The following is a 27,884-nucleotide window of genomic DNA, read 5'->3' on the forward strand; positions in this document are numbered from 1 at the left end:
CACACACAAAAATCACTGGGTTATGTATATATGATGTATATTTATGGTGGTGTCCATGTTGCTATGATTGGTGTGACCCTGTCACTTGATAAAACCTTTTGCCAAGCCTTGTAGATGTAGGTATAAACCTTGTGATACATGTTTTTGAGTGTTCCTTTAATCCAGGGATGTGCACATACATGCAGGAGTTCCTCCAGCCACCGCTCTATACTACTTTTGCGCATTGTGCAGGTGATAGATCTGTGTAGCAGGCAGATGTCCAGCTTTATGACTCTGCAATATGTGATGGACTCCCAACTCCCCCAAGTTAAACCAAAGAACGCAAAATAAAGACACAACACATTGTAATCAGGTGTCAAAGGGTCCCAATTTTATTTAAAATTACATGACACTGAAAATGGCAGACCTCCGACTCACGAAGAGTCACCCTCCAGCACTCAGGCAAGGAAGAACCCCCTGTGGGGGAAACCTCGAGGAAGCCATGGCTGGAGAGCTGCCCCTCCCCTGGGCTTAGAGGGTAATACCATAGTATAAGTATAATAAACTAGATGTTGAGAGAGATGAGGCTGCAATATCTGTCACCTTATTGATGGCTAGGCAGCTGTATCTCTTCTCCTTCACAGATCCAAGTCCCCTGCTAGAACCTCCAAATTTCATCAAGGGTAGGGGGCAGTAAATTAGTCAAGCTCAAGGTCCTCTGGCGCATCCAAGATGGCACTGATCAGGGCGTGGTGCATGGCTTTATGGAACCTTCTTCATGACATAAGCGCTTGTCATCACAGTGCATGGTTGCCATGGTTACTGCAGGTAAACACATCAAGCATTAACCCATTAATGACTGGTGATGCGCTTTACTGCAGAGGTCACTAAACACACTTGTGACCAAGCAAACAGCCTATGGGTAGGCCACACTAAGAACACTAAATAATATAGTTTGATGTGGCCCATAGCAACCAATCACAGCTTAGCTTTAGTTTCTCAAATTACTCTGGTAAAATAAAAGCTGAACTGTGATTGGTTGCCATGCACAATTGAGACAGTCTAATCTGCCCATAGCAACCAATCGAAGCTCAGCTTTAATTTTATAAGAGCTTGTTAATATATGAAAGGTGATCTGTGATTGGTTGCTATAGGCGAATCAGATTGTTTTGTCTCCATTGCTGTAAAATCTTATGATGATGATAATGACTGAAAAAACATGACATCAAGCTTCCCCATAATGCTTTGCAGTCAGCCCTTCCTCCATACCTCCCAACTTTTTGGAGGGACACTTGTGGTTCACAGACATTTCTATACACAGTTTAGAAAACCACTGGTATACAGTAATATACGGCGGATTTGTTAACATGAATGAGACAGCTGACAATCTGATTTTGTTGTATGTAAAAAAGGGCAGCCAAAGAGTATTACTACATTTCCCAGGCTGTCATAGGAAATCGGTGATCACCCGATTAGTTGATCAATGAAGAAACTGCACTGACTGTACAAAAGGGGTTGTCAAGTTGTTTGAAAGTAAAATAGTCCACAGTAGTAAAGGGGTACTCCAGAAAAAAAAATATTTCAAATAAACTGGTGCCAGAAATTTGTACTTTACTTCTATCAAAAAAATATCCAGTATTCCAGTACTTATTAGCTGCTGTATGTTCAGCAGGAAGTGATTATTCTTTCCAGTCTGACACATTTATATCTGCTGCCAAAGTAACTGTCCAAAGTAAGTTCCTGGCATGGACAAAGGTGGAAGCAGAGAGCAATGTGTCAGACTGGAAAGAATACACTACTTCCTGTAGGACATACAGCAGCTGATAAGTACTGGAATGTTTGAGGGTTTTTAGTAGAAATAAATTAAAAATCTATATAACTTTGTGACACCAGTTGATTTTTTGACATCCCCATCCTATGGATTTTAGGGGGAGCAGCACCTTGGGCCCACCTGGGAATTTGATTCTTGGGGCCCACCATACCTTACACCAGATATAATAAGCACCAAACCTTTCACATTACTATAGTGACCTTGCACAGAGCTGTGTATGTGACCAGCGATGCTGGCTCACTACTAGTAACTCTTCAGTCAGTCTATGCGAACAGCATAACCCGCCACTTAAGTTTCTTGAAAGGAGAAGTCCCATGAAACTAACAAATCTCAGGTAGGCAGGAACATAATAAAGAAAGTATACTTACCCAGTGCCCCCGAAGCTCTTCCTTAATGTGCCCGCTCAGCCAATCACTAACTGGGGATGGACATAGCTGCAGTCACTGACTGGCTGAGCAGGCAATCCATCAGGTGAGTATGTGACTTTGAACTGGGGCTGTGACATACTCAGAATCTGTTCGAAAATGACTGAAAAACTTCCAGCAGCTGTGGGAGAGAGCGCGGTCCAGGGGCACAGGGACTGGTGAGTATAGTTTTTTATTATCTTCCCACACTCCACTGCCTGACTATCATTTGTTACGAGATTTCTGTCAGCTGTAATTCGCGTTCCAAACTGCTGACACTGTTAGATGCTGTTAGGTCAAGAAGACACATGGTACCTTACATATATTTGTCTGTGCTTCTATAGCATAGAAATAGTTTTTATTCTCTGGTAGAAAGAGTCAGACAGGGAGTCCCACCTCCTGCCAGGGGCCCACCAAGGGGTAGGGCCCACCGGGGGATTCCCCTGTTCCCCTGTAGGCCAGTCCAAGCCTGGGCTCAGATGTGGTACCTTGCTTATGGGAGACCAAACCAGATATGACTGTAGCACTTGCACTTTAACCCTAAGAGGACCTGGACAATTTGCATTTTTGCACTTCCGTTTTTTTTTTTCCTTGTGCTTAAAAGGCCATAGCACTTGCATTTTTTTCACCTAGAAACCCACATGAGCCCTTATTTTTTGCGCCACTAATTGTACTTTGCAATGACAGGCTGAATTTTTGCATAAAGTACACTGCATAACCAGGAAAAAATGCAATGTGAGGTAAAATTGAAAAAAAGCCCAATGCATTTTCTTTATTTGGGGGGTATTTGTTTTTACATAGTTTGTCCTGGTGTAAAACTGACAAAAGGAACAGTGAGGTCAATCAGAGAGAAAAGGGTGACCGGGTGACCAGTCTCTGGTGGGGGCAGGTGGATACAAGGTGACTAGCCTGGTGTGGGGGCAGGAGCAGGGGTGATTCTAGCCTCTCTGCTGCCCGAGGCGAACTATAGAATGACGCCCCCCCCCCCCCCCCCCCGTCAATCCGCCCACATTATAATCCACTACTGCCCCCCCCCCCCCCCCCCACTGCTGTCCCCAATAAACATAATGTTTGGTCCCTTTCTGCACAGAGGATGTCAGGAGAGGAGGGGGCTGACTTTATAGGAGAGGTCCCAGCAGCACAGAGGATGTCAGGAGAGGAGGGGGCTAATCCTATAGGAGAGGTCCCAGCAGCACAGAGGATGTCAGGAGAGGAGGGGGCTAATCCTATAGGAGAGGTCCCAGCAGCACAGAGGATGTCAGGAGATGAGGGTGCTAATCCTATAGGAGAGGTCCCAGCAGCACAGAGGATGTCAGGAGAGGAGGGTGCTAATCCTATAGGAGAAGTCCCAGCAGCACAGAGGATGTCAGGAGAGGAGGGTGCTGATCTTTTAGGAGAGGTCACAGCAGCACAGAGGATGTCAGGAGAGGAGGGTGCTGATCTTTTAGGAGATGGTCCCCCTCTTCCCCCCTTATAGATGGTCCCCCTCTTCCCCCCCTTATAGATGGTCCCCCTCTTCCCCCCCTTATAGATGGTCCCCCCCCCCCTTATAGATGGTCCCCCTCTCCCCCCCCTTATAGATGGTCCCCCTCTCCCCCCTCCCTTATAGATGGTCCCCCTCTCCCCCCTCCCTTATAGATGGTCCCCCTCTCCCCCCTCCCTTATAGATGGTCCCCCTCTTTCCCCTCCCTTATAGATGGTCCCCCTCTTCCCCCCCCCCCCCTTATAGATGGTCCCCCTCTTCCCTCTCTCCCCCCCTTATAGATGGTCCCCCTCTCCCCCCCCCTTATAGATGGTCCCCCTCTTCCCTCTCTCCCCCCCTTATAGATGGTCCCCCTCTTCCCCCCCCTTATAGATGGTCCCCTCTCCCTTATAGATGGTCCCCCTCTCCCCCCTCCCTTATAGATGCCCCCTTATAGATGGTCCCCCTCTTTCCCCCTCCCTTATAGATGGTCCCCCTCTTCCCCCCCCCTTATAGATGGTCCCCCTCTTCCCCCCCCCCTTATAGACAGTCCCCCTCCCGCCCCTCCCTTATAGATGGTCCCCCCCTTATAGATGGTCGCCCTCTTTCCCCCCTCCCTTATAGATGGCCCCCCCTTATAGATGGTCCCCCTCTTTCCCCCCTCCCTTATAGATGGTCCCCTTCCCCCCCTATAGATGGTCCCCCTCTTCCCTCTCCCCCTCCCTTATAGATGGTCCCCCCTTATAGATGGTCCCCCTCTTCCCCCCCTACCTTATAGATGGTCCCCCTCTCCCCCCTCCCTTATAGATGGTCCCCCTCTTTCCCCTCCCTTATAGATGGTCCCCCTCTTCCCCCCCCCCTATAGATGGTCCCCCTCTTCCCTCTCTCTCCCCCCCCTTATAGATGGTCCCCCTCTCCCCCCCCTTATAGATGGTCCCCCTCTTCCCTCTCTTCCCCCCTTATAGATGGTCCCCCTCTCCCCCCCCCCTTATAGATGGTCCCCCTCTTCCCCCCCCCCTTATAGATGGTCCCCCTCTCCCCCTCCCTTATAGATGGTCCCCTCTCCCTTATAGATGGTCCCCCTCCCCCCCTTATACATGGTCCCCCTCTCCCCCCTCCCTTATAGATGCCCCCTTATAGATGGTCCCCCTCTTTCCCCATCCCTTATAGATGGTCCCCCTCTTCCCCCCCCTTATAGATGGTCCCCCTCTCGCCCCCCCTTATAGACAGTCCCCCTCCCGCCCCTCCCTTATAGATGGTCCCCCTCTTTCCCCCCTTCTTATAGATGGTCCCCCCCTTATAGATGGTCCCCCTCTTTCCCCCCTTCTTATAGATGGTCCCCCCCTTATAGATGGTCCCCCTCTTTCCCCCTTCCCTTATAGATGGTCCCCTTCCCCCCCCTATAGATGGTCCCCCTCTTCCCTCTCCCCCTACCTTATAGATGGTCCTCCCCCCCTACCTTATAGATCGTCCCCCTCTTTCCCCCCTCCCTTATAGATGGTCCCCTTCCCCCCCTCCCTTATAGATGGTCCCCTTCCCCCCCCCTATAGATGGTCCCCCTCTTCCCTCTCCCCCTACCTTATAGATGGTCCCCCTCTTCCCCCCCTACCTTATAGATGGTCCCCCTCTCCCCCCCCCTTATAGATGGTCCTCCCCCCCCTTATAGATCGTCCCCCTCTTTCCCCCCTCCCTTATAGATGGTCCCCCTCTCCCCCCCCCCCTGCACAGCAGATAAAACAAAAAAAAAAACAGCACACAACTCACCTGCCATCCGTTCCCCCGTCGAGCCTCTCTGGTCTGGTCCCGGCTGATGTGCGGCTGCCCGGGGTGTCCCGTCCTGTCCCCGGCAGCGCGCGCATCAGAGAGCTCCCCGTGCGCCTGTGGCTGTGACTTCCGACGCACGGGGATCTCTCTGATGCGCGCGCTGCCGGAGACAGGATGGGACACCTCCGGCAGCCGCACATCAGCCGGGGGACTAAGGCTGCATTCCCACGTTCCGTGATCCTGACGGATCACGGACGTGGAATGCATTTACCGGAGTCCCCCCGCGCCCGGACAGCATCTGTAATGAGATGCTGTGAGCGGGGGAGACTGTATTCATAAGCGCCGCGCGGCTGATTCATTACAGCGCGGCGCTTATGAATACAGTCTCCCCTGCTCACAGCATCTCATTACAGATGCTGTCCGGGCGCGGGGGGACTCTGGTACATGGTACGATCAGTGGCGGATTATAATGTGGGCGGCCGCCCGAACCGCTCATATTATAATCTGCCACTGAATGCCGCCCCCATGAAGACAGCTGGTGGCGCCGCCTGAGGCAGACGACTCAGGTCGCCTCATGATTGCGGCGCCCCTGGGCAGGAGGATACAGGGTGAACAGTCTGGGGTGGAGGCAGAGGAATACAAGGTGACCAGTCTAGGGTGGGGGCAGGGGGATACAGGGTGATCAGTCTGTGGTGGGGGCAGGGGGATACAGGGTGATCAGTCTGGGGTGGAGGCAGGGGAATACAGGGTGACCAGTCTAGGGTGGGGGCAGTGGGATACAGGGTGATCAGTCTGTGGTGGGGGCAGGGGGATACAGGGTGATCAGACTGTGGTGGGGGCAAGGGGATACAGGGTGACCCGTCTGGGGTGAAGGTAGGGGCACAAGAGAACAGGGTCACGGGAGAAGTGTTTGTATGTGTGTGTGCAAGGAAAGGGGGTATTTTGGTGTAATTTGGGGTCTGAATTAAGTTTGGGGTCCATTGTCTGTGTTTAGGGTTCTGGTTGAGGTCTGGAATAATGTTGTAAATTGAATTGGGAGGGAGGGGGGGTAATACATTATTTTATACTGTAACCCCTTCAGGACACAGATGGATCAGGAAGCTCCGCCTGCTAATTTACAGGTAAAAACAGTGGGGAGCAGGTACAATGGCGCCTCCACAGGTACAAACAGCAGGGAGCTGAGACAATGGCGCCTCCACAGGTACAAACAGCAAGGAGCAGAGACAATGGCGCCTCCACAGGTACAAACAGCAAGGAGCAGAAACAATGGCGCCTCCACAGGTACAAACAGCAGGAAGTGGAGACAATGGCGCCTCCACAGGTACAAACAGCAAGGAGCAGAGACAATGGCGCCTCCACAGATACAAACAGCAGAAAGCGGAGACAATGGCGCCTCCACAGGTACAAACAGCAGGAAGCTGAGACAATGGCGCCTCTGTTAAGGTATTTAGACACCAAATTCAAAATGGAAGTAATTTAGAAAATAAAAAGTGAGCACAGTGCTGCCTGATAATCGTTTTTCATAAAACTTTACACGTACATTGTAAATATGACATCATCTATCTTTTACTATGAACAGCACGCTAGTGCTGCCATAGTTACAGTGGGGTGAGGGGCCCAAGCTTGGTGAACATGGTAAAGTTAATCTTCCCCTGATGAAAATCCTTAGGGACAAACTGCAGCATTTCATCCATGTGGGAGTTTAGCCTCATAAAGAACTTAGCTGGCTTACATAGTTGAAATACATTCATCCTTTGAACGTAATGACTTGAGATCATGAGATGCAGCCAGAGGATGACCCTTCATGTCATTGAGTAGAAAAGGGATTTAGTGCTGGACACTAACTAAATGTATCCTGTTTTGTAACCTACTGTGGACAAAGTGCCAAGCCAGTAGCAAAGAGGTCAAAGGGAAGAGCCCAGCACACAGCCTTTTAGCCCAGGTTTTGCAGATATTTTCTTTGTCTGACAGCCATCAGTCACCTATGTACAGAATGGTCATGACTAAGAGTTTTTTAATATGGTCCCAGAGGAAGGATAAAGCAACTTGTGTGGTAGGCCGGCAGGAGGAGGGTCTCCTTTGTTATGTGTGGACACTGACATGACACATTCTTTGGGATATTATTACACATCCAGGACTTCCACGTTGAAATGTAGTTTCTCTGTGTCTAAGGGTTTGTTGTACTATGTTTGTATTTTGTTTTTATATATATAATAGAAACCAAAATTCCAGGTTAACGTGTAAAAAAAAAGTCTGTATGTTCACGTCTAAAACTTTTTAGAGAAAAGAGGATTTGTCTGCAATCTAACCAATCTTACATTTTTGGACACTGGTTGATAAAAGGAAAGAAAATAACTGTGTATAAACAATTGTAACAAACCCTCAGCTCTACAGAAGTTTTCGGTCTTCTCAGGTTTTAAACCTTCGGATACACAGACCGCTGCCACTTGTCTTCAAATTACATGAAGATTTTTACTATTCCAAATGTATGGAAGCCACTAACCTACTGCTATATTTTTGGAAAGTAAAGATTTGGAGGTTGTGTTACTGCTTTTTACTAAAAGGTTCAACCTGGTATATTACACATGGCAACATAGAGGAGCAAACAAGCACTCTTAGCGTTCCTTTGTTCTTTGTTCCCCGCTCGCTGCTGCCGCTATTACACGCGACGGAAGTGAACCGGTGAGCACAGGGGGGCCGCGGGGAGCTGCGGGGGGAGAGCGTGTGTGACTGCCCAGGTGACCTCTAGATCGTCTGGGCAACCCATAGAGGATAGCGGGGCTCTGCTGCCACTGCTCCTATCCCATGCAGCGACAGCGGCAGATCACTGCTATCACAGTCTACAATGTAGAAAGACAAACTACAGCAACGATCAACTGACATTGTTCATGTAACGGCCGATATCACACGAATATGGCAGATAATCGTTCTTTGTAATAGGGCTTTAAGGAGGAAAACTGTGTTTCTACCTATAGGTGGCGCTAGAGTGACAGTTTAATTCCTTCTAAAGAAGATGTAAAGGGGTCATTTGGGAAAAAGTTTTGTTTCTTTTTAGGTATGCCTAAGCTACGTAATTGAGAAGATGTTCCACATTCCTTGTGCTCTCGCAGCCCCGGTTATCACAAAGCCTGCTCTCTGCTGTGCAGTACTTCCTGACGCTAGAGTTGCCCAAAACATTGATACTCATTGCCAATCATTGGCTGCAGCAGCATTCCCCATCACCTAGTGCTTGGCTATGTCTTGTGCTGACAAGGACGTGCTGCACAGCAGAGACATAGATATATAGGGGACATTTATTAGGACCAGCATACTCGCATGCTGGTCTTAAATTAGGCCCTGTCCCCATTCAACCCACCAGATTTACTGCTTTGGAGCAGATGTAGATTTTTGCATGGTTTATGCCCAGGTGTAAACCATGATAAATTAGGCATGCCCATTCCCCTGGCAACCTATCAGGCGAGCAGGGGTTATGGCTGGCGTACGCCATAGAAAAGGTATGAATCTGTACCTTCTCTGTGGTGTACGCCACCGGCGAAAATCACAAAATACTGTATAACGTGATCTAAGGCCTCATTCATGCGTTCAGTGATTTTTCTGAACTGCAGAACCTCCCACAAAACCTCTGTGATCCGTAGAAAATCATCTGTATTTCCATCCGTAGTTCATAAAATGTTGACCTGGTAAAAAAAATGTGACCAGTTTACTTAGATTTGATCCACATTTTTCACAGACGTCACAGACAGGGCCGCTTTAACCAGAGGGCACATGGTGCACGTGCACCGGGCCCACTGGTTAAAGGGCCCCCCTCGAGCAGGCCGGCCGTTGCTATGTGCGACCAGTGCGGTCGCACAGGGCTCTGGCCACCAGCCTGTCAGGGGGGAGCACCATGGATGGGTAATCTACTTACCCCTCCATGGCGCCCCCTGCAGGGCCCCCCGTCCGCCGGTGCCCCCGCCCGTCTGCCGCTGCTGCGGCTGTGGCGGCCGCGCTTCAGCATCAGCGTTACTGACAGAGAGAGAGCCATTGGCTCCCTCCCTGTCAGTCACTCTTGTGGCCGCACTTCCTGCGGTCACAAGAGGCCGCACTCTCCCTTTAGCGCCCGACATCACTGGAGCGTCGGCGCGAGGGTAAGGGGAGTGCAGCCTCTTGTGGCCACAGGAAGTGCGGCCACAAGAGGGAAGGGAAGAGGAATGCGTGGACCCAGGTGAGTAAAAGTGTTTGTTTTTTTCAATGTTATATGGGAGGGGGAGCTATATACTATTGGGGAGCACAGGGGGCTATATACTATGGGGGAGCACAGGGGAGCTATATACTACTGGGGAGCACAGGGAGCTATATACTATGGGGGAGCACAGGGGAGCTATATACTATGGGGGAGCACAGGGGGCTATATACTATGGGGGAGCACAGGGGGCTATATACTATGGGGGAGCACAGGGGGCTATATACTATTGGGGAGCACAGGGGGCTATATACTATGGGGGAGCACAGGGGGCTATATACTATGGGGGAGAGCACAGGGGGGCTATATACTATGGGGGAGCACAGGGGGCTATATACTATGGGGGAGCACAGGGGGCTATATACTATGGGGGAGCACAGGGGAGCTATATTCTATGGGGGAGCACAGGGGGCTATATACTATGGGGGAGCACAGGGGGCTATATACTATAAGGGAGCAAAGGGGAGCTATATACTATGGGGGAGCACAGGGGAGCTATATACTACTGGGGAGCACAGGGGGCTATATACTACTGGGGAGCACAGGGGGCTATATACTATTGGGGAGCACAGGGGGCTATATACTATGGAGGAGCACAGGGGGCTATATACTATGGGGGAGCACAGGGGGTTATATACTATGGGGGAGCACAGGGGAGCTATATACTATTGGGGAGCACAGGGGGCTATATACTATTGGGGAGCACAGGGGGCTATATACTATTGGGGAGCACAGGGGAGCTATATACTATTGGGGATCACAGGGGTCTATATACTATGGGGGAGAGCACAGGGGGGCTATATATTATGGAGAGCACAGGGGGGCTATATACTATAGGGGAGAGCACGGGGCTATATACTATTGGGGGGAGCACAGGGGGGCTATATACTATTGGGGGGAGAGCACAGGGGGGCTACATACTATTGTGGGAGAGCACAGGGGGGCTATATACTATTGTGGGAGAGCATAAGGGGGCTATATACTATTGGAGAGCACAGGGGGGCTATATACTATTGTGGGAGAGCACAGAGGGGCTATATACTATTGTGGGAGAGCACAGGGGGCTATATACTACTGGGGAGAGTGCACAGGGGGGCTATATACTAATGGGGGAGCGCACAGGAGGGCTGTATATAACTGGAGGAGGACATGAGGGTCTATATACTACAGGGACACCTTAAAACTATGGAGGCACAGAGGGGTGTAACTACTGTATAGGGGTACAAGGGACCTAACTACTGTATGTGTTGGAGCCTAAAATATTTGTCTGGCAGATTCTGGAGAGAAGATTCACAGCCAGGAGAAGACTTCAAGGTGGCCCAGGCTGGATGGAGAGAAAAAGAAAAGGTGACAGACTCTGATCAGAGAAGATGCCCCGGTGAGTCACTGGATGTAACTGCACTCTGTTATAGGGTTAGGGGTAGTGTTAGGGGTCATGATGTGGCGGTATTATGTAATGGTATCATTGGTGATATCTTTCTGTTTTGTTGTCAGGATGGTATCTTTGCGGAGCGTCATGCGTCCCTCTGCTCATGCTGTGCGGCCGAGAAGGTGCTGATTTTCTTGCATTCTGTTTCTGTGTTTTGTTTTGTAGTGTGTGAACACTGGGTATTTGCTCACCTTGAGAGACACACCCGACTTTACCTGCTGAGTTCTGTCTGGCCATGTCAGGGTTAATCTGTGTTTTGGTTCTGCTGTGACTGACAGGTCTTCCTGCCAGTGGATCTGTTTTGTTCTCAGCTGTCTGTGCTTGGAGTTCAGGGGGATGGTCCAATTATGTTCTGGATCAGAACCCTGGCCTCCTATATAACTACCTCAGTCTGGGATATCTTTGCTGGATATTGAGCTTGTCTCTGCCTGGTTCTGTGTTTTGCTATTCTTGCTCTGTTTATTCTGACTCTGCTTTGTATTTCTGACCTTTCCTGCTTGCTGCCTGCCCCTGACCATACTGCCTGTTTTTTGACCTTGCCTTTGGATTGTGATTTTGTACTTTTGCTGCCCGATTGTTGTGACCCGGACTGTCGACCATTCTTTATTGTGTTTTGTCTGTCTGTCTTGTCCTTGTGTCCCACCTAGCCAGTGCAGGGACTGACGCCCAGTTGCTCGCCGCCATAGGGCGGATTGTGGCAAATAGGTAGAGGACAGTGGGCGGGGCTGAGCTTAGGGCTCACTGTGTTGTCTTGTCCTGCTGTCCGGTCCCTGACATTTGTTTAGTGCAGTTTTTATGTAATATGTTATCACTGTATGGTGGAAATAGTGTTATAAGGTAACTACTGTATGTATTGGGGCTCTTGATACAGTGTGGGGGGAAATTCAGTACATAATACAATGTGCTGAAAGGGAAGGGGGGGGGCCCACTCTTGAGGGCTGTGCACTGGGCCCACCAATGTATTAAAAGGGCCCTGGTCACAGATGTGACATCCATGATGTCCGCAACAAACACAGATCCCATAGACTTCTATTGGTAATAAGTATCGCAATCAGAATCCGCACTAGCACATGTCCTATTTTTTTAAGGAACAGATTTCAGATCAGAATTAAAACGGAATGTATGAATAGCCCTATATATGTCAAAGTGCACTAAGCTGAACCATCATTACAGATCTGCAATTATGGACAACTTTGCAGAGCGTGTGAATAAGGCCTAATAGGGCAGTTCCTGTGCACACAAATACAGTACAGCTCGTAACATGTAACAAATAGATGTTTTTTTTATCTTTGTAGCCTGCTCTTATTGTCTTATATGGACACAGATTCCTGTCAAACATTACAATAGATATAAGGCAGGGTTATGGGGGGGTTGCCAGTTATCGACAGCATTTGGGGATCATTTCCCAGTAAAAAAAATCTAAAAATGTTTTTAGCTTGTGCATCATTTTATAGTTCCTAGTTTTCTGGTGTTTATTACATATAAAACTTTATCTGAAACTGTATCTGACCAGACAAAAGAACAGAAAACAACAGATTTTTCTCCGGCGATGCTAGGTAATAACAAACTACGCCCATAATATATGACATATTAATGTCACGCGGTAGGACATGAAGCAGGGGCGTACTACTAGAGCACAAGGTGGCTGACAATAAACTGGTCAAAGGTTAGGGAAAAGAAAATGCAAACCAGGGATGGAGAATGTGAGCAGGTCAGGAGGCAGAATGCAGCATAAAAAGGACTTCAGAAGAATGAGTTAAGGTTCGTTTACACGAAACGATAATTGGCCCGATCGTACGATTAACGATGTCGGAGTAACGATTTTTTTTTCATAACGATCAGCGTTTAGACGGTACATTATATCATATGGAAAATCGTTTTGCGATCGTTTTGCGATCGCTTAAAGGAGAAGTCCGGTGAAAATTATTTTTTTATATGTTATTACTTATGGAAAGTTATATAATTTTCTAATGTACATTAATTATGGGAAATGCTCATATACTGCTATTTCCCTTAATTTAGTGTATCAGGAAGTGTTAGAATTATCTCTGAAGCAGTGACGTCACGACCAACGGTGTGGAGTGTCCAGCAGGGGGCGCTCTATATATAGAAGTCAATGAGTACCATTGACTTCTATATATAGTGCGCCCCTGCTGGACACTCCATAGGAATTACAGTGTATGTAATGTAATGTAATGGTCATGAACGGAAAAAAGCCAGCTTACCCCATCCACCGAGCTTCACAGCACGGGCTCACACTCCAACAGGTATCCTGAGTAGATGCGGAAAAGAAACGAGTCCAGCTCCCGGCAAGGTGGAATCAAGTGCGTTGTTTATTGTATCTCCGTCACCGTACACACGTGCGGCATGCCCCCAACTGAATCCTACGCGTTTCGGCTGCTACACCGCAGCCTTAATCATGGCTATCCTCCACTAAGTTAGATCACAATAAATAGTTACCAGCCGGCGGGGGGGCAGGGCAGTGGACCGCCCACCTCTCTGACTGCATCTGCATCACCGCACAGCTGAGAACTAAATAAGTGTGATCAGCTTGTGGAGACAAAAGACTAGTGATTCATAATAGCAAAATACATCATAAAACACAGATCACACTAGTGTATGTGTAATATATACACCTTTGCCCCAAATGCCATACATGCTCAACATATGAGCACAAGACCATACTTATGCTAAGGGTGAGACAGGAATTCACACTGGTATAGCAGTGCTGAAAGCTAAACAGCTGAGCAGATAGACAGGAATTCACACTGGTATAGTAGTGCTGAAAGCTGAACAGCTGAGCAGATAGACAGGAATTCACACTGGTATAGCAGTGCTGAAAACTAAACAGGAATTCACACTGGTATAGCAGTGCTGAAAGCTAAACAGCTGAGCAGATAGACATGAATTCACATGGGAGTCATCAGGAATCAGTATAGCTACATAGAGGAATATAACCAAGCTGCTGGCCGAGAAAAAAAGGGGCAATCACGTATAGGCTGCGGTGTAGCAGCCGAAACGCGTAGGCTTCAGTTGGGGGCATGCTGCACGTGTGTACGGTGACGGAGATACAATAAACAACGCACTTGATTCCACCTTGCCGGGAGCTGGACTCGTTTCTTTTCCGCATCTACTCAGGATACCTGTTGGAGTGTGAGCCCGTGCTGTGAAGCTCGGTGGATGGGGTAAGCTGGCTTTTTTCCGTTCATGACTGTGATATCCAATTTCAGCCGTGCTTCCCCAGCGTTTATTATATACATTCACTCCGATCAGCATTGACTCCCGTACACACAGGCATTTGCCCCCATAGTGTTACTCAAGACTCACACATTCCCCTTACCAACATGGAAAGCCAAAAGAGCAGGGTGGAGAAAATAGCAGATGTCTTCACTACGGAGGAAGGCTCAGAACTACAACTGCTTGATTTCAAAGCCGCCCTGAAAAAGCTGGAAAAAGCATTGGCTAATGAGACACGAGTATGGTGGGACTATACCTCACTGCAAAATTACATCTCTAAAGCCATGATTCCACGGGGGCTAAGATTAAAGAAGATCCCAACAGTTGTATTTTCTGAGGAGTTTGTGAAACAATGGAATGAACTTAAGTAAATGCTCCTTGGATCTAATGAATCTTATAATAAAATATGAAAAAGACAAACATGAGGAAATAAAGATAGAAGTAGAACAAATAAAAAAATCCATTGAAGTTTTTCATGAACTGACGGAGTATGACACTTTATTGACAGAAACTAACAAACGTATTGAAGCCCTAGAGGACAGCATAGCGAAATGGAAAAAAACCAAGTTTCAGAGGGATCTGTTTGATTACAGACAAGATCAAGTCTATGAATGGGGCAGGTGGGAGCAGGTGTTCTCTACACCTAAGTCCATCCTGAAAACACGCAAAGGAGGACGTAGACACAAAAAGAGTAGAGTCACCTTCAGCTCCCCAGATGCCGAGACCACTGATGATCCCTCTGGTTCTGACTCCAGTTCCACCAACGTCACCTCACAGGCTACATATTACAAAAAACCCAAAACTGTACGGCCCCCAAAAAACGCCAACGCAAACGTGGGGGCAGGAAACATCATAAATCAGGAAGGAACCCCCGAGTCAGAACACCAGAACGAGACTGAAAGAACAAGATCAAGTGTGATCAACTTGTCTTCCCATGCACTTACAGATACTCAGATCGAAGTTTTGTCACTAGGTCTCAGCTTCGCACCAGTGCAGAACTTCGATCTATTTGCTACCATTAAGGATATAAATAAATTCATCCGGGATCTTACACTGAGGAAACATTTTTTCCAAGAAGATGAAACTATGGAACCAAATGTGCAGTCTATACAGCCTAATATATATCAGGGTCTGAATTTCACCGAACAATTTTCTTTAAAATGCCTGACAGAGCTCCAGGAATTAAATAGTGAAACGGAACAGGATATACAAGATCCACCACGCTTTAGGATGGCTAATCCCCAGTATTATCCTTTACAATCTCGTACCGACCATATGGAACACTTTCAGCAATGTGTATTCAGAGACCTGAAAGAACTGTCTGAGAAAATGCCAAGCACAAAGCATAAATCCAACTTGACTATACATCAGAAGAAAGCCTATGAAGATCTCAAGAGCTTAGACAACATTGTAATAAAAAACTCAGACAAAGGGGGGGGGGGTGGTGGTGATGGACAGGCAAATGTATGATACACAAATACAATTATTACTGTCAGATCAACAAGTATACCATAAACTGTCTGGTAATCCCACCAAAAGTTACACTCAAGAGCTGCAAAAATTATTACAGGAGGGCGTAGCACTACATGCACTCTCTGATAGAGAGGCTGAGTTTCTCTGTCCGCAGAACCCCACCACCCCCATCCTTTACGGTCTACCCAAAACCCACAAGGGGGTAACTCCACCACCCATGCGCCCCATAGTCTCTGGACGACAGTCGCTCTGTGAGAGACTGTGCGCATGGCTGGATGGTTTGTTACAGCCCCTTGTGCGGCGTGTCCCAGGCTACCTAAAAGATACCACTGATGTTCTAAGATCACTCCATGATGTCCCCTGGGAACCAGAATACACCTGGGTAGGTTTGGACGTAGTTTCATTGTATACGTCCATCCCTCACCCAGTAGCTATGCAAGCATTAGATTTCCATCTACAAACGTATAGCCATTATGATTCAGATTTGATTGTGTTCATCAAGATGGCCACCTGGTTTCTCATGACACATAATTTTTTTTTTTTTTCTTCTGTTCGGGCAATTTTTATTTACAGATAAGTGGAGTTTCCATGGGAGTACTCCCCCTCCCTTGCTAATATCACTATGTCCTTTTGGGAGGAAAAAATCATTTATACTGTGTCTAATCCCTTTCTCCGCTCCATACAATGGTATGGCAGATACATCGATGATTTGCTCATTGTATGGAGCGGAGAGATGTCTGATTTGGACCAGTTTCTGTCTTACATCAATTCCAACTCTTGGAACTTACAGTTCACAGCGAACATGCATCCAAATACTATGGTTTTCCTGGATTTGACACTGCAGGGTATTCCAGGCCAGGCTATTGGCACCACAAATTTTAGAAAACCCATTTCAGGAAATACCACACTACATGCTAAAAGTAACCATCCCCCGCACACAATTAAATCCATTCCAGTAGGTGAACTTCTCCGCATGAAAAGAAATTGCAGCCAGGAGACACTCTACATACGTGAAAAACAGATATGCACACAACGTTTATTGGACAGAGGGTACAAAAGGTGGATGATCGACAGAGCATGCAAAAAAGCGGACACTAGGAGTAGAGAAGAGTTATTACAAGACAGAACCACATCTAACTCACAATGCAAACAGAAACCTACACTAGTCACTACATTTAGCCCCCAATTCACACACATAAAGAACATTGTTAACACTTATTTACCCATCTTGAAGGTAGACCCTATAATGAAGACAGTATTGTCAGACGGCATCAATGTTGTATCTAGACGAGCGCGCACATTAGGTGACACACTATCACCATCTATGCCGGGTAACAAAAAACATCGCAGGAATAATGCCACTTGGCTCAACACAGTTGGGTTTTACAAATGCGGCCATCACCCCTGCAAAACATGTTCATATAGCATAACACGCAAAGAATTCACCGATACAGGAGGTAACAAAACATACCAAATAAAATCTTTTCTAAACTGTAACAGCTTTAATGTAGTGTATATTATCCAATGCACAAGCTGTAATATTTTGTATGTAGGCTGTACAACTCGTAAGTTGAAAACCCGTGCTTGCGAACATCTATACGATATTGAAAACCCGGGCAACAGAACACTATCCGGGGCTTCAAAACACTTTCTAGATATACACAACGGATCCACTAAATCCTTTCGCATATTTGCCATTGAAAAAGTACATACCACCATCAGGGGAGGCGACACCCAGAAGCTACTCAAGGACAGGGAAGCTTTTTGGATGTTCTGCCTGGACACCTGTTTCCCCCAGGGCATGAATTTAAAGAGAGAACTTCTCATTTATTATTGATTACTTCTGTGTTCTATATGTTGGGAATTATCATACATACTCCACAAGTTGAGACCACATATACGTGATTGCCCCTTTTTTTCTCGGCCAGCAGCTTGGTTATATTCCTCTATGTAGCTATACTGATTCCTGATGACTCCCATGTGAATTCATGTCTATCTGCTCAGCTGTTTAGCTTTCAGCACTGCTATACCAGTGTGAATTCCTGTTTAGTTTTCAGCACTGCTATACCAGTGTGAATTCCTGTCTATCTGCTCAGCTGTTCAGCTTTCAGCACTACTATACCAGTGTGAATTCCTGTCTATCTGCTCAGCTGTTTAGCTTTCAGCACTGCTATACCAGTGTGAATTCCTGTCTCACCCTTAGCATAAGTATGGTCTTGTGCTCATATGTTGAGCATGTATGGCATTTGGGGCAAAGGTGTATATATTACACATACACTAGTGTGATCTGTGTTTTATGATGTATTTTGCTATTATGAATCACTAGTCTTTTGTCTCCACAAGCTGATCACACTTATTTAGTTCTCAGCTGTGCGGTGATGCAGATGCAGTCAGAGAGGTGGGCGGTCCACTGCCCTGCCCCCCCGCCGGCTGGTAACTATTTATTGTGATCTAACTTAGTGGAGGATAGCCATGATTAAGGCTGCGGTGTAGCAGCCGAAACACGTAGGCTTCAGTTGGGGGCATGCCGCACGTGTGTACGGTGACGGAGATACAATAAACAACGCACTTGATTCCACCTTGCCGGGAGCTGGACTCGTTTCTTTTCCGAATGTAATGTAATGCACTGTACTGTTGTGACTTTATGAATACATTTATGGAATACTTTGGGGAGCAAGTGTCCTTGCTCCCCAAAGTATCCCATAAATGTATTCAATGAATACATTTGGAGGGCACCGAGCAGGGAGGGAGAGAGGTGCCATCTACCTCCCCCCTCCCTGCTCGGTGCTGGGAACATATACAAAGCACTACTCCCCCATTATCTGCAGATAATGGGGGAGTAGTACCTGTGCTATCCCTATCACCGCCCGCGCCGCCGCCGCTCACACAGGGGCTGCTATTCATGCCCCCCGCCGCTCCCCCTCCTCCTCCTCCCGGCATCAAACTTACGATCGCGCTGCTGATTCCCCGCCACCCGCGCCGCTCCTAACTACCCGCCCGCTCGCTCGCCCGCCCCGTTCCTCGCCCGCCGCCGCTCTCTGCTCATGCCGGCCGCGTCAGCCCGCCCCCACCCCGGCCGGGGACACCAGGAAGCGCCGTGCTCCCGGCCGGGGTGGGGGTGGGCTGACGCGATGAATAGCAGCCCCTGTGTGAGCGGCGGCGCGGGCGGTGATAGGGATAGCACAGGTACTACTCCCCCATTATCTGCAGATAATGGGGGAGTAGTACTTTGTATATGTTCCCAGCACCGAGCAGGGAGGGGGGAGGTAGATGGCACCTCTCTCCCTCCCTGCTCGGTGCCCTGCAAATGTATTCATTGAATACATTTATGGGATACTTTGGGGAGCAAGGACACTTGCTCCCCAAAGTATTCCATAAATGTATTCATAAAGTCACAACAGTACAGTGCATTACATTACATTACATACACTGTAATTCCTATGGAGTGTCCAGCAGGGGCGCACTATATATAGAAGTCAATGGTACTCATTGACTTCTATATATAGAGCGCCCCCTGCTGGACACTCCATAGGAATTACACCGTTGGTCGTGACGTCACTGCTTCAGAGATAATTCTAACACTTCCTGATACACTAAATTAAGGGAAATAGCAGTATATGAGCATTTCCCATAATTAATGTACATTAGAAAATTATATAACTTTCCATAAGTAATAACATATAAAAAATAATTTTCGCTGGACTTCTCCTTTAAGCCTATCTCACACATTGGTTAAATCGGTGAAAGACTGTTTACACGGAACGATCTGCGAATTTTTTGTGAACGACGATTTGAAAACATGTTGAAAGATCAAAATGAACGATTTCTCGTTCGTTGTTTGATCGTTCGCTGTGTTTACACGTACGATTATTGTTCGAATTCGATCGTTATCGCGCAAATTCGCACGATAAGCGTTACGTGTAAACGCACCATTATACAATACTATCAAAAGGTTCTCCCTTATTTACATCAGATGAGAATTAGATTACAAGATGGAAAGAGCAGGCTCTGCAGCAATTGGCTGACTTCAGACTTTAGCATTTTAGGGCCCATATTACATCTACCGTATACACTCAGATTATGATAAGACATGAAAGTGTCACTGTCGTTTAATTTTTTTTCAGAAATCAATAGTACAGGTGACTTTGTAATTGGGTTAATTAACCGGAAAATGCATTTTTATCATGAAAAAGCAGTTTGAAGCTCTTCCCCCTGTGTTCATGGTTGTCTATGGAGAGGGGAGAGATGGAGGGAGATGAGGCACCAAAACAGGACAACAAAGAGTTAATTTACAGCTACATCACCCGGCTCCTCAGCACTGACCTCTCTAACCTCTGAATACAGCTTTCATGCAGGTCCCGCTGTGTAATCCTTTGTTCTCTGCTCTCTGCTGCTGCTTCCTTCCTCCTCCCCCCTCCCCTCTCCATAGAACAGAAAGGGGCATGTCTGATGCAGCAAGACACATTTTCCTGATAATTTGCAGTGAATTGAAAAAAGAAGGGGGGGGGGGGCTGGGAAAAGTCTTTTTGAATGCAGATAATGGCATATTTGCCTAATAAACCCAATGACAAAGTTTCTTAAAATTGCCTTTATTATTGATTTCTGCAAAAAAAAATACGACAGTGACTCTTGAGGGACAAATTATAAATGAAACCTGCCATACAGCCTTCCCAGACTCAGGAACAGTGTACCAGCACGGCTATATTCCTGAGGTCATTGAACCACAAGCTGAGTAAAACCAACAGTGGTCACAGTGGTCATCCAACTATCACATGAAGGGATATAGGTGCATAAAAAGGTCTGAATAAAGTTTATAGGAGTACCTAGAAATCTGTTACTTTAATGAGGCTGAGTTGCAATACCAGACACAGCCAATATACTAGAGTATCACTATTTCCAGGATAAAGCAGCCTTGTTGTTTTAATCTCATACAACCCCTTCATAGCAGTATGAATCTATAAAGGTCACAATGCTGTTTGAGCTGTTTACTCCTTCTCCCTCCTTCTCCTGTTGCCACCGCCACCACTTGCTCTGCCAGTATGGCCAATGTTTGCAGGTTATGGGAAACGGAAGTTAAAATTGCTATAGGGACTATGATCGAAGCCTTCATGCCTGTCACACAGCTTTCTCAGATATTAATACAATAATACAAAGAGATAAATAGAATGTATTATAAATATATTGATTGTTGTCTTTGTTTAGGCAGCAGTGCTTTTTACTCTAGATCAGTGATGGCGAACCTTGGCTCTCCAGCTGTTGCAAAACTACAATTCCCATCATACAGAGGAAGCCAAAGCCATGTCTTTGGCTGTCCAGACATGATGGGAATTGTAGTTTTCCAACAGCCCTGATCTAGAATAAGACTAAATCCTGGCCAAAAACCCATGGATGGATGGATCCATTTTAGTTTCTACCATTGTCATCCTCAAGCACTTGCTGACTTTCCTGGCAATGCATTTAGGCTGCGGACACCTGTAATGAATACGACGCTCAGTGATGTGCTTTACTAAAAGAGAACATTGGCGGAATGTGAACTGACAGTGCAATAAATGACGGCTACACTTACAGATGTCGGTGAAGTATCTGCACATAAAAAGGTTTCCATTGTCCTGATAAATACAACATTGGATTGAAGAAGACAACTAAATAATGAAAAAACACATTATTGCAGTGCGTAATAAGATCTATCTACAGCCATTTAACAGCTATTGACAAGGCACCAAATGGGCTTGAGTAACAGGAAGGCCAAATCACAATTACAATACCTGATTGTAAGACATCCAGTAAAGACATCTCCTGTACCAGAATGATATTGGAATCGCAGAGTAATGTAATCATTTCTCGGAGAGTTATTTTCTGAAATCTATGTCTCAGCAACTCTCTATATACGGGGCTCTGTATAACACGCCATAATCTTATAGTATTGATATAAAGTTCTCAGCACGATCTGGAGTAACTTAATCAGTTCGGGAATGAGGCAGTCTGTTTCTACTAGTTTGGATAATAACTATAGCAGCAGGATGTTCCCAGAGAAAATGGATCGAAAGGTCTCTAATAAAGTAGACCTCATTTTAGTCATTCTTATATGTGCTATACATCTGGAAACTCACTTTGGAAACACTTTGTTTAGATGAAAAACAAACTTCTATAAAATTACAAAACTCAGTGATGTCAGTGTCCCATCCAATGACAGATGAGTAATAAGGCCAGTCTTTAGAAAGCATAAAGGGGGAGTTATGTGGTCACATGGTCATCACTGCTAAGAGTCTACAAGTGGGGGCTTGCTGTTTTTCCAGGGTATTTGTAATGTGTTTTCAATCCACTCCTGGTTTTGGTTGCAATATGAGGACCACAATACTGACTGAAATATACGTAGTGTGAACCCAGCCTTAAAATGTATAATTGCTTTGTGTAATGATTTGCAAGCAGCTGCGAGACCGGGACCCCCCCCCCCCCCCCCCCCCCCCCCTTTTGCTTTAATTCAAGGTCCGGACTGGGAGTCTTCGCCAATAGATAACAGAGACTGATACCATGACTTCCTATGTAGGATGTGTGAAACACCTTGATTGTCCTTCTCCTTCTACCTTTTGAAGCTTTCTTGTTAAGATATAAACTAAGGGTTGTTCCTATTGTAAACAGAATCAGCTTAAACACTGGCTTGGTCTCATGTCTTTGGTTGATACTTGCGGACAGACTGCAGCTGTCACCAAACTTTTCCAATTTGCCTACACCCAGGTATATCTGAGGAGACTTTATTCTAAGTCTCACCCTTACACCCTAAAGATGGTCATGCACATTTGTATAACACCATAGTTGCCAACACTTTAAAATTTTTTCCAGGGACACGTTAGCGTTAAAAAGGGGTGTGGCTTATTGTGGGTGTGGTCTCGGTGGGGTGTAGCCTATCATGGGTGTGGGTTCAAAATTTTTCAGTTAGAAATTACAGTCAGAACAACACAAAAGGAGCATTACACACCCCAGTATTAGGTCCCCAGTATATTACACACCCCAGTTTCAGGTCCCCAGCATATTACACACCCCAGTTACAGGTCCCCAGCATATTACACACCCCAGTTACAGGTCCGCAGTATATTACACACCCCACTTAGAGCAGACTGAGACTCAGAGATTGCATTCTACTGAATGACTGCATATACTGGTAGTTTGTACCCATATGATGCAGCTGCACCCCATATCATCATACTACTACCCTTTCATCCTCCTGCCCCTCCATCATCATATTACTACTCCTTCATCATCCTCCTTGCCCCTCCATCATCATACTACCCCCTTTATTCTCCTGCCCTTCCATCATCATACTACTACCCCCTTCATCCTTCTTCCCTTCCATCATCATGGTACAACCCCTATCATCCTCCTGCCCCATCATCATACTACTTCCCCCTTCATCCTCCTCCAGTCCCTTCATCATCATACCAGTACCCCCTTCAGCATGCTCTTGTCCCTTCATCTGTATTTAAAAAAAAAAGCTATACTTACCTCACCAGTATGGTTCCTCTAGTCCCCCAGTGACTCCTTTCCCTGCTCTGCATGAGTGACATCACTAGCGCTGGAAGGGGGCGGGGCTTACGACAACAGGGGCGGAGCTTCCCGGGACATACCCGGGACATGGTTTTGCCGGGGCTGTCTCCTCAGAATCGGGACAGTCCCGGCAAAACCGGGACTGTTGGCAACTATGTAACACTGATCTCAAATAAAGTGCTCAAAGAATGCCAAGGGCCCTGCTGTATCTTCACATACCTTCAATTTTCAAACAAAGCCACACAGGGCTAATACACTGAAAATCTGCTGCATAGAAGTTGCACTGTGCCCGTCCTGTGTGAATCAAAGTTGTAGCTTCAAACAGGAACAGGGCTTAGAGTCATCGGGCAGTCTACCGCACCTGATCACCAGATCTCCCCTTACAAACATGGAGCAGTCTGTCAATCAGAGCCGGGGACCACCCTAAAGACTCCTGGCCGAAGTTACAAGTATGATTACTCTGAAAGGGTTCAGCTCCACTTTCCCTTTGTACCAGTTTGCTGAATCTTCCCCATTGTCCCAGCTCAATGCACTTGGGTCCTGCACTGAATAAGGTGTATTAATTTTTAGATTCATTCATTCAATTGGGCGATGGTTGTAAATGTATACAGCATTACATTTACAATTTTAGAAATGCTACTTGGTTCCATCCCTTGGTCCACACAATGTCATACGTCATTCGGTCCTCCTAAAAGAAAGCAAAAAGGAGACCACACATAAGTCATTGTGGAGTGACATGCGGAGATTTCTTCACTAATCATCATTTCTCAGGAACACAATCTTTATTTGTCTGGTAACATGGTGGAGTACAGCCTGGATATGGACAAACAATGCAGGAAATAAATGGCACTTCTTCTCTACATAGAAGGGTTCTATTGTAAAAATTGTCTCCATCAATCATTTGTTAATGATTTACAAACATGATTCTGGCCTCAGGTTCTACTCAGAGATGCTAGACTGTATACTATTGATGGATGCCATGCAGCATCAGAGTACATTTGTGCTATTTTCTAGAAAGCTATAGACAAAGGATTTTTGCCAATTATACTGTAATACATTTACCATTGCTGGAATTAGGGGATAAGAAATCAAAGTGTCTTTCTTGAACTGGGGGAGGGGTTTCTAAAACATTTGGAACAGGTAAGAGAAAGAATATTAGTCATTTATTTATGGCTGTTCAATGCCGCAACATGGACAAATGTCTACAACAATTGGATGACTTATAATATGTGATCCAGCTTACAGGAACAATTGTAAATTTTTTCCTTTTTTTTCTTTCTTAAAGGGGAACTATTGGTAGGTTAGATGTTAGGGGCTAGGTTAAGGGCTATATTTAAGTCACAGAAACTTCTGTAACAAATCTGCCAAGTGTGAACATGTCCTTAGGTGTTCAAAACACTGGGAAGTTTAAAGGGGAACTATCAGCAGATTAGACTAATCTAACCTGCTGATAGCTCCCTAGTGGGCAAGTGGGGCTAAGGATGAAAGTATGTCTGTTACCTTCATCCTCTGTGCTGTTTACGCGCTGTTAGCTGTGAAATCCTCTGTCTGGTAAACGTTAGGAGCATGAGGAGGGGGCCATTCATAATCATTAAGGGGGCCCACCCTTTCTAATGATTATCAATGGAGGTCAGTTGCCCCGCCCCCTAATGCCCATAATGGCTTACCGGGCAGAGGATTTCACAGCTAACTGCACTTCAACCTTCATCCTCAGCGCCCCGTGCCCACTAGGGAGCTATCAGCAGGTTAGAGTAGTCTAACTTGCTGATAACTCCCTTTTAAACGTCCTAGTGTTTTGAACACCTAAGAACATGTTGACACTTAGTTTCTGTGACTTAAATATAGCCCATATATTAGAGTAGGTTGCTTTTATAACATGAATGGTATTCTGTAAGCTCTGTTAAGATAAATGGGACAGTGACAGAAATATTTGCAACATGTTTGCCTTGTGTGAATATACAGTATATAGCAATATAAAGAAACCAATGTGATACCATAACTAAGGCCTTCCAGGTCAAGACTTCCCAGATGGGTGCATAAGTAAGCAGTGGTATTACAAGGAGTGCTGGCCATATAAAGTGAGCTCCAGGATTTGCAGGTCCTAGATACATACACCAAATGCACACCTGGGATCGGGATGGTCAATGTCACTACCTTGGTGAGGTCACTAACTACCCTCTTGTGTAGGGGGGTTGTAAGGGAACTGTAGGGGTAGGAGTGTCAGTTGGCAGTGCCCAATACTATCACATGTGGGAGCACGGGAAGTATTGACATGGGGTATCAACCCTACAAATTGAACACCTGGTTCTGTAGATGCTAAACATAGTTGCTTTCAGAAACAGGAGTGGATGATGCCAAGGTCATGATACTTCTTGAAGCATGTTGTAGAGCAGGAGGAACTTAAAGGGGTTGGCCAATTGTACAGTATTTGTTAGTGTACTCACTGTATATACTGACAGCAGCTCCCTGTGTACCTCATAGAGCTAAAGACTCCTCACCTCCAGGCTGGACTGCCCTGCTTTGTGGTGAGTCTGTCCTTAAAGAGGTTGTCCAACATTTTTTTCTTATTGGAAACGTGAATAATATGTAATCTGTCCCTTTCCCTGAGTGGTTTTCTCTAACCTTTTCTCACCTCTCTGTCCCCAGGCCACCTCCTCTGTTGCTGCTTTCTGGATTTGTGTTTGTTTTACATAAAGAACTTCCAGGTCACAGGGGTCAGCAGTGACATCACAGCTCTGCAAACCTATAGCTCCACCCCCTCCTCTCTGAATATAGTCCCACCCACTCAGGAGGCTCAGTGTCTGCCAATTACTTATATTATCAAATAGACTACTTTTTTTTATCTTTTATCTGTTGTAGGACTACAAACCCCTAGGAGTTGTAGTCCTGGATTACACATACACTACAGTAGCCATCCTACTGGTGGGCGGGGTCTCAAGGAGGCAGGATTCTGCCATGAGGTGAAGCAGCCTCTCTCCTCTCCATATTACAGACAGAAGCAGCAGCAGCACTGCCCTAACACTGTTCATCTTTACAGCACAATAATAAACAAAACAATATATAGGGAGATTTATTATAGCCCATAGCAACCAATCAGATTGCTTCTTTTATTTTTAAAAAGGCCTCTAAAATGAAACCTAGAATCTGATAGGTTGCTATGGGCAACTGTTTCCCTGTTCCTCTGATAAAACACCCCTCCTATAGTTCCTTTATTTATATAGCTCCAACTTATTCTGCAGTCCTGTACAGAGATTGTAGTCACTCATCTTGGTCACTGTCCCCAATGAAGCTCACAATGTTTTGAAGAGTGTGATAAAATCCATCTAAACATTGGGGGACATACATGCAGCTGTTATCGCAGGACCCCAACACTACAAAGCAACATAAACTTTGTGCCCCCCCCCAACATGGCTAACCTCTTTGCCCCCCCCCACAACATGGCTAACCTCTGTGCCCCCTACAACATGGCTAACCTCTGTGCCTCCCCCACAACATGGCTAACCTCTGTGCCCCCTACAACATGGCTAACTTCTGTGCCCCCCCCCAACATGGCTAACCTCTTTGCCCCTTACAACATGGCTAACCTCTGTGCCCCCTACAACATGGCTAACCTCTGTGCCCCCTACAACATGGCTAACCTCTTTGCCCCCCCCACAACATGGCTAACCTCTGTGCCTCCTACAACATGGCTAAGCTCTGTGCCTCCCCCACAACATGGCTACCCTCTGTGCCCCCTACAACATGGCTAACCTCTGTGCCCCCCCCCAACATGGCTAACCTCTTTGCCCCTTACAACATGGCTAACCTCTGTGCCCCCTACAACATGGCTAACCTCTGTGCCCCTTACAACATGGCTAACTTCTGTGCCAACTACAACATGGCTAACCTCTGTGCCCCCCCCCAACATGGCTAACCTCTGTGCCCCCCCCCCTCAACATGGCTAACCTCTGTGCCCCTTACAACATGGATAACCTCTGTGCCCCTTACAACATGGCTAACCTTTGTGCCCCCTACAACATGGCTAACCTCTGTGCCCCTTACATGGCTAACATCTGTGCCAACTACAACATGGCTAACCTCTATGCCCCCCCAACATGGCTAACCTCTGTGCCCCTCCCCTCAACATGGCTAACCTCTGTGCCCCTTACAACATGGAAAACCTCTGTGCCCCCCCCCCACACACACACAACATGGCTAACCTCTGTGCCCCTTACAACATGGATAACCTCTGTGCCCCTTACAACATGGCTAACCTCTGTGCCCCCTACAACATTTCTAACCTCTGTGCCCCTTATATGGCTAACCTCTGTGCCCCTTACAACATGGCTAACCTCTATGCCCCCCCAACATGGCTAACCTCTGTGCCCCCCCTCAACATGGCTAACCTCTGTGCCCCTTACAACATGGAAAACCTCTGTGCCCCCCCCCCCCCCACACACAACATGGCTAACCTCTGTGCTCCTGTCTCCTCCATGTCATGCTGCCCTTACTGCTGAAGTTTCTACTGGGCTCAGGTGTTAGCATAACAAAATGTGGATGCA

General features: G+C 46.6%; 1 long non-coding RNA gene across 1 annotated transcript; it reads right to left on the minus strand.

The window, feature by feature from the left end:
• Nucleotides 1-358: 358 nt before the first annotated feature.
• LOC138796809 (uncharacterized) lies at nt 359-27,879 on the minus strand. Its single transcript, XR_011363826.1, has 3 exons — nt 27,795-27,879; nt 23,961-24,031; nt 359-801 (listed from the first exon to the last, which is right to left on the minus strand). It is a non-coding gene; the product is annotated as an uncharacterized lncRNA (long non-coding RNA).
• Nucleotides 27,880-27,884: the final 5 nt, after the last annotated feature.

This window comes from Dendropsophus ebraccatus, chromosome 7 (assembly GCF_027789765.1).
Source record: "Dendropsophus ebraccatus isolate aDenEbr1 chromosome 7, aDenEbr1.pat, whole genome shotgun sequence".
Lineage (NCBI taxonomy): Eukaryota > Metazoa > Chordata > Amphibia > Anura > Hylidae > Dendropsophus > Dendropsophus ebraccatus.